Source organism: Aythya fuligula, chromosome 10, assembly GCF_009819795.1.
Source record: "Aythya fuligula isolate bAytFul2 chromosome 10, bAytFul2.pri, whole genome shotgun sequence".
Classification (NCBI taxonomy): Eukaryota; Metazoa; Chordata; class Aves; order Anseriformes; family Anatidae; genus Aythya; species Aythya fuligula.
Window position 1 is genome coordinate 9,435,226 of NC_045568.1, and position 10,776 is coordinate 9,446,001.

General features: G+C 55.1%; 1 pseudogene; it reads left to right on the plus strand.

The window, feature by feature from the left end:
• Positions 1-9,206: 9,206 nt before the first annotated feature.
• On the plus strand, positions 9,207-10,474 carry LOC116493075 (annotated as a pseudogene).
• The last annotated feature ends 302 nt before the right edge of the window (positions 10,475-10,776 follow it).

Consider the following 10,776-nt stretch of genomic DNA (forward strand, 5'->3'; position numbering starts at 1 on the left):
CAATGCAGAGGGGGATGCAGGAGAGTTTCCTCCCCACCTCCTATTTTGTTTTGTTTTATTTTCCTGCTATCTGAGGCATGATTAGTTGGGAGAAATTCCTGAGTAGATCTCAGTTGTTGGGGCCAAAACAGCACCCATCAAATGAAACTAACGGGAAATGAGGGAATGGTTTCTGTGATTTTTCTTCCCTGTTTTGACCCTTCGAATTATTCAAGGTTCAGCTGCAGAATCATATGAAATGATTCATGCGTGTCTCCAGCCGGTAATTTTGGGTCTGTAGGTGGTTTGCAAACAAGTCACTGTAAGGATGAGAGTGACAGCTCCGACTGTCGTGGTTACTGCGCTGGGTTACATGGTTTTGTCTCCATTTCCCCACCGGATCAGAAGGGTAATTATCAGAATCAGCGGAGTGTAAATTTTAAAGCTAAGACCTCCCTGAAATATTCATAGCTCTGCCCTCAGCCGAGGGTCAGGCCCTGGAGCTGGAAATCCCAGACCTGGCTGCGTGGCCCAGCACCCGCTGGGTCCCCATCGCCTGCCTGGTCCCATCGCCTGGACCAGCACCGGAGGGAGGGGACAACTGGGCAGGGCACGGTGACCTTGTGGTGTCTCCACCATCCTGCTCCAGCACCTCTCGGTTTTGTCCACACATCTCCGAGAGCTGCAATCTGCAAAGCCCTGGGGGGCTGCACGCAGCACTGGCTGCTATTATCCCTGAGACAAAGAGGGACAGGCAGGCAGATTACTTTGGCCTTTATTTTTTTTCAGCTGGGAGCAAAGAAAAGCCTTAAATGAGCTTGCTCCTGGGAAGGGATGGAATGGGCAGAGCCCCCGGTGCCCCCTTGCTCTCCCCAGAAGCAGCAGGACCCCATCCGTCCCCTGGCACTGCCCCATTGCCCTGTCCCCAGCTGGCAGGGAGGATGGATGCTCCCAGCTCCCCTCCCTGTAGATCCGAGGCCGGGTGAGGTTTCATCTCGGGGTTGGGGCTCCCTGCAGCATCCTCACCTGCCCGGGGTGTGGAGCAGCAAGAAACAACCTGATGCTGCCCTGCGAGCAGCCGGAGCCGCTGCGGTCCCTCTGCCTCGTGCCACCCCGGGTAGCCCCAGGGGCACCAAGCAGCTGCCAGCACGCTTTGCCCAACGTAGGGAGGAAAAAAATGGAGCTTCACTGGGCTCGAGGCCTCCAGGAAGGTGGACGACCCAGAGTAGCTGTCACCTGCACGTTGCTTGCGTCCTCTGTCCGTCCGTCCACGCGTCCTCCGTCCGTCCCTTTGGTGCTCGGCCGCTGGCAGCAGCGGGGCCGCGGGGTGGGTATCGTCAAGAGGCCGGTGAAGCGCTGATAGTTTTATGTGTGGCACTTAATTATTTCCCCATTCCCACCGCCACGTGACGGCGAGCGGCGCTGGCCGTGCCCCTGCTGAGCCCGGCTCTGTTCCTGCAGTCCGCGGGGCTGATGGCAGAGGCATGCCCCACGTGGAGTTTAATTATTGGCTTTCTTCCTTAGCAGAGTACATTGGCTGACCTTAATGCAATTAATTAGGGCTTAATCAACTTCTGGTGGCTGTACACAGCACACGGCGATTCCTGCCTTTCCAGGAGGGTTTCTGGGAGGTTAAAGCAGCCGGGGGAGGGTTGGGACGGAGGCCGCAGGGTAGGGTCCTGCAGGTGGGTCTCAGTGAGCTTAGTGCGGGGACCAGCCCCGTGTATCTCTCCAGGCTGGAGGAAAGGCAGGTGAGATGGGCTAAAGGAGCCTGTGCTTTGGGGCAAAAAGGCCCTCGCTGCTTGTTTTCTGCATTATGCTGAGCTCAGAGGGGATTCAGTAGGGCATCACCCCCCAGGGTCCCTACCAGACCAGGGCTTTTGTGCTTCGGGATGCCTCCTACCAGCTATGGGGCTGCAGCTGGGTTGTGTAGCCACCAGCCACTGTCCAGGCTCTCTGGCCCATCAGTGGGTGCTCCCAAGGCACTGGGGGGACATCTGGAAGGGCACTGAGCCATGGTGCCAGGTTCATAGGGTGTCCTGCGGGCTGCCAGCACCCCAGGCTCCCAGCACGGGCATCAGGTGGTGGCACAGACGGGACCTTTTTCCAACAGGGTCTGGGGCCCTCTTTCAACAGCAGCTGAGGAAAGCAGTGGGAGAACACCGGGATGAGCAAGGAGAGCCAGGAACAGCCCAGCCAGCACTTCCATGAGCCTTGGCCTCTTCAGGAGGATGAGCCATCCACCCTGAAGCTACCTTTGCCCTCCCCCTCAGCAGCCCTTAGCCCCAGAGAGAAGAAAAGAGCTGTCAGTCACCTGCCCTCCCTGGGGCCCGGGGAGACCAACAGCATTTAATAAATAATAGTACTAATTAATATTGCAGGGCATCCCTGTAGGATGTGGGGCCCCAATGAATAGGGAGATGGCAGAGCTGTGTTTCGAGCCCAGCCTGGCCTTGCCCCTGCGGTCCCTCGGGAGATGCTTTGTGCCCTCTTGCAGCTGGCTTGGCTGCTGGCTGCCCCGGAGCCGTGAAATACAGCCAGGGGCACGGATGTTTGCTGTGAGAGGTTATTAGGATGCCTCATGTCTCCAGCTACTGGCTTTTAGATGCCCAAGCCAGCAGGATGGGTGCTGCAACTGGTTTCATTGGTGTCCTGCTGCAAACCAGGTGGAGGCAGTGTCCCCACTCCCCTGGGTGGGCACCATGGGGCTGCCGGGGTCCCGAAGGCTTTGTGTCCTCCCCATTGTGGCTGTGATCTTACATTTCTGTGCAGCCCATGGGACTGCTCTCCCTGGCAGGGTGGCTCGTGTCCCCTGGGGTCCCCATGTCCCCATCTGTTACCACCCTGTGCTACCGAGCCCCCTCGTGCTCGCTCCCCTGGTCCCAGGAGGTGGCGGCAGGAGCCGCACCAGCCGCTCTTTCTGTTTTGTTTGTTTTGGTGCCAATTCATTAATTTTGAAAATCTAATTAGGATTCTGCAGCCCTCTCCACCCAGCACTCTCCTTGGGAGGATCCTTGCTGTCTCTGAGCTCTCGCTGCACCCCCAGTCAGCCCCAGCCTGGTGATTTGGGTCCCTTTCCCACCACTGCCAGCTAATCCCACGCCTTTCTACGTGGCTAGAGCCCCTCGAAGCCCAGCAAATGGGAGGTGATATTTGACAATAATCCCTCCGCTCCCCAGGGCGGGCTTCTCATATTACAGGTTATTAAAAAACCACGAGCCAGGCAGCGATAACTGCGGCACGGGGAGAGCCGAAGCATGGATTGCTGCTGGCCGGGCCTCCCCCAGCAGAAGGGGCTGCACAGCGTGGCTCTGGGCTCTGCGTGGTCCATTTGGGTCTCCTGGAGCATCTCTGGACAGAGCTGGAGCTGGGTTGGGCAGGGCTGGGGATGCAGACAGACCCTGCTTGATGACAGCAGGATCTGTGCCATCGGTGACACGCGGGCACCAGGTTGTCTCCCTCTGCCAGGCAGGAATTTGGGGAAAAAATGCTTGCCTGGGAAGGGAGATGCTGCTGCTGCTCCTTCTCCTTGTGGGCTGAACGCAGAGAAGTATTGCTTCCTCAGGGCTGGGCAGAGCGAGGCTGGTTTTGTCCCATGGGAAATTCAATCCGCCAAGGATCTGTATTTCCTTGAAATATTTTATTTTTTTCGGCAAAAATATTGATTTGCCTGCAAGTAGGCTCATTGCAGCTTAAAATGTTTCATTGCGTGGTTTGGGGGGTTTCTTTCTGGTTTTAAGTCAACATTTCCCCTTAAAATGTCACTCTGAGAAGGCTTCTTTTTTTAAGCAAAAGTCTGTGATGACATTTTAAGTGGAGAAGAAAATTCCTGCTTCGTTTCAAAATGTCATCTTAGAGTGGGGTGGGTTTTTCTTTTTCGTTCCAGCATTCCCCAGGGGAGAAGTGAAACGGTTTTGTTTGAGTAACCCCGCTACCACCCCCAAATACAGGCCTTTTTAACTCAGTTGTCACCACCCCTGGAGGTGTTCAAGAAACGTGCAGGTGCAGAACTCAGGAGTGTGGTGCAGTGGGGACTTCAGGACTGGGTTAAAGGTTGGACCAGGTGACCTTAGAGGTCTTCTCCAACCTGAATGATTCTACGATTCGATGGCGTTTTTGCAGTGGGGAAAACTTCTGCCTGGAGAAGTTGTACCCCAGCTCCAGACCTTGGTGGGTGCTGGCACTTGTGGGACGGCTCTGGCCCAGCCAAACCTGATCCAGGGCCAGAAAATCTCCTGCTGCTGAACCCCAGCGGGCACTGGGCAGGCCCCGTTCAGTGCTGCTGCCTCAGTGGGTGCAGGACAGTTCCATGGTGCCCCAGGTTTGGAAGCTCAGCTCTTTCTGTTTTCCCTCTCCTCCTGGTTTTCTTTTATCAGGCTCGCCCTGACAGTAACTTGCGCTGCTCTTACAGATCAGGCTAGAGACTGAAGTTATCTCACTTTTATTTATTAGGGCAATTATACCTAATGATTCACATGCTCGTGGAGAGTAATTACTCCCAAACACAGCACCATCGGTGTTCTTACCCAACCTGGGTACGGTGATTCACGCCTGCATCTCTCCTTACAATTCATCACACAACAGCCCCTGCCTTGCTGACTTTGTTCGGGGGCGTAGAAGAAGTGAGCAGGGGCCCAGCAGCACCCACCACGCGTGCACAGTTGGACTGGCTGCTGTGGCACCCAACCCACTGAGCTGCTCCTGGCCTTGGGACAGACCCCAGCCCTGGGATGGAGGAAGGTTTCTGGGGGTGCTTTTGATTATTGATGCATCCTAGTGCTTTGCACAGCAGTGCCAGGTCAGTGTCATCAGCCAGGAGAAGCAAAAGAGGTTTGGGAAGCTGAGGGTTCGTTTGCTTTTCTGGCTAAAAGGAGCTTTGCCCTCCCCAGTACGTCAGGGCCACCTTGCATGAGGCTGTGCTCGCCACCTGCTCTCTTCTGCTGCCACCCCGTGCTTTTAGCCCCAGCTCTCCCCTCCTGCGGCTGCCCGAATCGATGCCGGGATGCGAGCAGTTCCCAGGGAGAGGCAGGAAGAAAGGAGAGGCAAATCCTTTCTGCTGCCCCTGCTTGGCCTCAGTGCTTCTCCCCAGCGTTGCCTGGATGGGTTTCCACGGTCTCGGGGAGCCTGCACCGCGGTGCCCCCAGGGCTCGCCCTGGTCCTGCCCGCAGCGGCCACTCCTTAAGCATCCATCAAACAGCCGCGACCGGGGGAAGTGATCCCTGGTTTCATTCCACCCACGTCCACCTTCTTAGTGGAGAAGCTGTGTTTGTTCGCGCCGGTGTCTGGCCTCCTGTCAAGAGCTCCTGCAGGCAGCCTGGAGCTGCTCCTAATGGGCTGCCAGGGGATTTGCGCTCTGACAGTAGCGTGCGCCGGGCGCTGACAGCTCCCTGGAACGGCTCGCTCCGCCCGTGGGACTGGAAATTGCTCGCTCATCTTCTCCCCGGCGAGACAGCAGAGGGATGGGCAGGGATGCTCCGCTTGGAGGGGGCTGGTTGCACGTGAGACCCCTTCTCCCCACCATGTGTTTGCAATTTGGGGGGATGCTTGGAGCTGAAAAAGCCCGGGGATGGCGGTGGTACAAGCAGACGCAGGATGGTGAGGCTCTGGGACAAAACGGTGATGCTTGAACCAGCTCCAAGGGGGCAGTCATGCAGGGATGGGGCCCCTGCTAGCTGGGAGAGCTGGGAGCAAGCACCAGCGCCCTGCAGGACTCCCCCTCCAGCTGCTGTCCCCTGCCTGACCGAAATGCCACCTCTCTTCTGTTTAACACAGGGCTCCTCCGCCTCCCCGCGACAGGGCCCGGGGGGCTCCCTGGGTTGATCCCAGCCACCAGCTGCAGAGGGAACGGCCTGGAGCCCTGCCGGCGTGGAGCACCTCACCGTCTTGTATGGCTTTTTATTCCTATGTGATTATACATCCTGCCTCATATAGGGATTGAAGCCGTGCAATACGCTGGGGTCCTACAGCGGAGAGCAGCCCGTGCACCGTGGAGACGGCCTCGGAGGAGCCACCGAAGCCAGCCTGAGCTCCATCCTGCACCCAGGGTTCCCGGGGTTGCCAGTGGCTTTCTGACGTGGTTGTGCTTCATCACCGAGGATGCAGGAGGTGGAGGGAAAGGAGGAGGAGGAGGAAGAAGCTGGGGAACGGCTGCAGCAGTGAGGGCTGCCCCAAATGCAGCACTCCTCAAAGTTTCTCAAGAGGCCACCACCGCTCTTTAAAGGTTTGCATTAAATCTGTCACATTAGCGAAAATAGTGGAAATTACCCAGCTTGTGGAGGAGATTAAAGGCAGACCCCTTCCGATCACTTCATAAAGGAAGGGCCCCATTAACACCTAGTGAAATATTAGCCATTAATCAGGCCCTGCGCAAAATAAAACCATCCACATTTATCATTATTGGATCCTTAATGAAGTGATAATGGGAATGCTGGGGAGCTGTGATATTAATGTCTCCTAAGAGGCAAGAGCAGAGCCAAGGGCAGCAGCCAAGATTTTTAATTTACTGCCAAAAGCTTGCGCTGTTAATAACACAGTTACTTCTCCCGGCCATTAGTGCTGTTTGGCTACAAGCAGCCCACTTTGGAGAGCAAGCCCACCCTGTACACGTATGCCCCAGCTTTGCTCTCGCCTTTGCCCGTGCTTTTTTATGACAGCTGTCCCCATGTCTCCCGCATGGGGATGAGAGCAGGGAGCTGTTGGCCCAGAAGCTGGCGTAGAAGAGATTTGCTTTTCAGGTGAAAAGGGCAGGGACTGGGAGCATCAAAACCAAGCAGCTCGTGGTGTCCTTGCGCTCTGTGACTTGTCTCCTTAGGCACGTTGCACCCTGGAGCCAGGATGGCGAGGAGTTGGCTCCAGCGCGGCTCTCGTGGTGGAATCACTCACTGCAACCAGTCCCACCCTTGGCTTCTTCCTTTCCCAAGGCAGGCTCAAGTGACGCCGGTGTCCCATCCAGGGCAGGAACAGCCCCAGGTGCCCACCTGCAAAGCCATTGCTCCTGGCAGGCTGCAACAACCCAGAGACAAAGCGGTGCCTGGCAGGTAAGTGGTGCTCTGTATCCTCGGATGCACCTGCTAACGAACAAATCCTTGCAACCCCTGACCAGCGCAGCACAAATTTAGGCTGCCTTGTGCATGGGGTCTTCTGTCAGCAAAGGAAACACTGGTCAGGGTGGCAGCATTAATGTGTGATTCTGTGCTTACCATCCTCTAGAGGAATAAAACGATGCCTTGTCTGTAAGGGATGCACACACTGAAGAGAGTCACGTCTTGCAGAGCTCCTTCCTCCCTGGACAGATGGATATGGCCCACTCAAGCAATCAGTCAGGAAAAAAAAGCTTCAACGTCTCCAGGTAGAAACATGAGAAGATGAAGAGTGTCTCTGTAACCTGGGTGTCCTTGGTCAACCTCCCCCTGTCCTGTTATCTCCTCATTAGAAGAGAAGGAACAAGAATAAAACCGTGTGTGGAGGCCAAGCGAATGTAGATGTGAAACGCACTTCAAACAGTTCCAGCCTTTCAACAAACCTTTTATCAGCCTTCTCTCCCCACCGCTGCAAACTCCTTTTAATCGTTAGTGAAAAGCCACTGTTTAGAAAGCAAGGACACTGCTCGGGGTACGCGCGGCGTTACCAGCATAGGCATTTCCCAGGAGAAGCCAGCAAGCGCTCACCCAAGGTCTTCTGAACTCGAGTGCAGCACAGCGCAAGCAGCAGCTCCAAGGACTAGCACAGTGCTCAGCGATGTGGAAGGCTGCGGGCAGAGCACGGGGACACATTGGGTCTGTGGTGGTGTCCCCAAGCTGGCACACAAGGCCTGTGGCACTTCTGTGCTGGGAAGAGCTGGATTTGGAGCCACTCAGGACTGCACCGCAGCAGCATCTGGCCCCAGATGCCTTTTTGGCTGTAAAGCTACTCGTGTCGGTGCCCCTGCGGTGCTGGCACGCTGGGCACGCAGCAAAAGCCAAATGATCTGAAGCCCACTGGCAACCTCTGGAAAAAATTGACAACATGGAGCAGCTTCTCCCCTGCCATCATCACCCAGCATTACAGCAGTGCAGGTCTCTTCCAGCAGACCTCAAAGCCGTCTGTCAGCACCAGCGAGTTCAGGCGTGTTGCAGGAGGCCTTCAGGCTCAGAGCACAATGTGGGGATGTTTCAACACCAGGGGAATGACTGGGGGTTTGAAATCTCCAGGCTTGTGCCGTGGCGCTTCCCCTGGGCTGTGAGCATGGACTGATCCTGGCTCTGGCTGTGGTCCTGTCAGTCCAGCAGCCAGCCTGGCACTGATACGGAGGGGAAGGGGCTGGCTCCCACGGCAGCCCTGCTGAAACCCCTACTTGTGAGATACTGGCTTAAAAAAACAAAAAACAAAGCAGGAGGTGTCGCATCCTGCTCAGAAACCCACCCTCCAATCCATCTCGGAGCGGCTCAGTGCTGCTGTGTAGCAGCTGCTCAATGACACCGCTACTCGCAGCGCTGGCAGGACGGTGTATTTATGTCACGAGATTAGATCAGCCACATGCAGTAGGCTTGTCTGTCTGGGAAGAGTCTGAGTCAAGCGTGTCCTATTAAATTAGGGCTGGATTTTCAAAGGAGCTCAGCTTCCACTTAGGCTCTGTGACAAATAGGCAGGTTTTTCAAAAGGACTTGAACGTGTTGGGTCAGACTGGCTGCTGAGCTGAAGTCCTTTGAATAGCGAGCCAAAACCATCGCCATGCCTGTTGCTACAGGCAGAGCCCTTCTAAAATTCAGCTCTACCGTGGGCTCCGTGTCCTGGGAAAGCCATCTCATCTCTGCTCTGTGATAACCACGGCGTTCTCCTGTGTGTGGTGGAGCAGCTCCCCGTCAAAGCAAGGCTCCGGCAGCTCTGCCCTTTGATCAGCTCAGCAGCATGGGTCAGGAGAGCTGAGTGTGAAGGTTTCCTTGCCTTTTGTTCTGCAGAATTAGCAGAGTTAATCAGAGTGACAGCGACTTCTGCCTCAGCACAGAAGAAAGGTCACTGGCTCGGGCTGGATGCGTGACTGTTTTCCGGCCGGTTGGAAAACATCGCCGTGAAAGCTCTTAACATACACACCGCTGGCACGGAAGCTCTCCTGGGATCAGCGGGGGTTGCAAAAGCCACAGTGGGGGCTCTCCCCAGCAGCCAAGCCATGGTCTCGCTTTCTTCATGTCTTTTAACCACAACCTCGCCATGCTCCGGAGTGGAGGGAGGCCGGCTGGGTCCAGGATAAGATGGCACATGGGGTGCTGAGCCCCAGGGTGAACCTGGAGGCCTCCCAGGCCATCGCCACCACCCAGGCACTGTGCTCCAGCATGAAAAGGGTCTTTGACTGCCTGAAGGTTGGCATGTGGAACAAGGAGATGCTGGAGGGATGCGAGAAGGACTTTGTGGCCACCTTCCAGGAGAGCCTGCGCTCCCTCAGCAGTGACCTGGGTGAGCTGCAGTGTCTGAGCAATCCAGTTGGTAAACTAAGAACTGTGCCTTGCACAACAGTGGACTGCTGAGCCTAGATCCTGTTCAGGACAAACGGCCTCTTTACAGCGAACTTCTTCAAGCCTACAAATGGTCAATAAGTTGCAGTACCGTGCAGGGCCAGCACCTGGCCTTTCGAGTCAGCAGAGACTTGGGTCAGCCAGAGGGGAGCATCTGCAAAACGCAGACCGAAAACCCAGGCAACAACTCTCATCTTACCTCCTTGATATGTCGATGATGTGCTCTGTCGCATTGACAGGATGTTCCCTGAAAGGACTACTCAGCTATCCCTGCCAAACGGGGCCAATGCTTCTAGTTACCCAAGGAAAAGTGCTAAAAGCCACAGTAGTGACACGGAGCCTCTTCATTGACCGGGCAATGGTAAAAGGCTACAGTGAAAATGTCTATACCAATGGCAAGCTTGACATATGGTCCAAATCCAACTACCAGGTGTTTCAGAAGGTGATGGATCATGCGACCACTGCTCTGTTGCCCTACCAGCTGCCTTGGATGCCCGGTGTGGTGGTCAGGTCTTCCATGACCTGGTTAAGAAGTTACATAAAGCTGTTCCAGGCTCCGTGCCAGCGCTGCAGGAAGTTCCTGCAGGATGGCCTGCTGCCCGTGTGGAGGGATTTCTGAACACTTGAAGCTTTTCGTGACACTTGCAGGCAATAGTAGCACAGCCCAGCAGTTGGCACATGTGCAGAGAACAATGTTGGGCTGGGAAGAGAGCTGATGGTTTAATTGCTGGTTCTATTTCTGGCCCTTTCACCCTGTACTAAATGTTGGGGTTGCATTAATGCAATAATACACAGCAAGGCAGATGTGAGCCTATTGTATTTTGCAGGAGAGGGTAAAAATCTGTGTGTGATTGCTTGATGCTTCTCAGCTGATATGATATATCTGGGGAGATCTGCTATCAATGGTCTTTATCCTAAATGTTATGGAAAATATCTGTGTATGGTTTGTGTTTTGAAACAGAATTTGCAGTGTTGAAGTCATTTATAAGCTTTAAATAAATTTTATATTCCAGAACAACAAAACAAACAAACGAACAAAAAACCACAAGTGGTGTCCCTCAGGGGTCAGTCTTAGGACCAGTGCTCTTCAACATCTTTATCAATGACATAGACGACGGAGTCGAGTGCACCCTCAGCGAGTTTGCAGATGACACCAAGCTGAGTGGTGCAGTTGATACAAGAGGGAAGGGATGCCACCCAAAGGGACCTGGACAGGCTGGAGAAGTGGGCCCATGAGAACCTAACGAGGTTCAACAAGGCCAGAGGGCATTGAGGCACTGGCACAGGTTGCCCAGAGAGGCTGTGGATA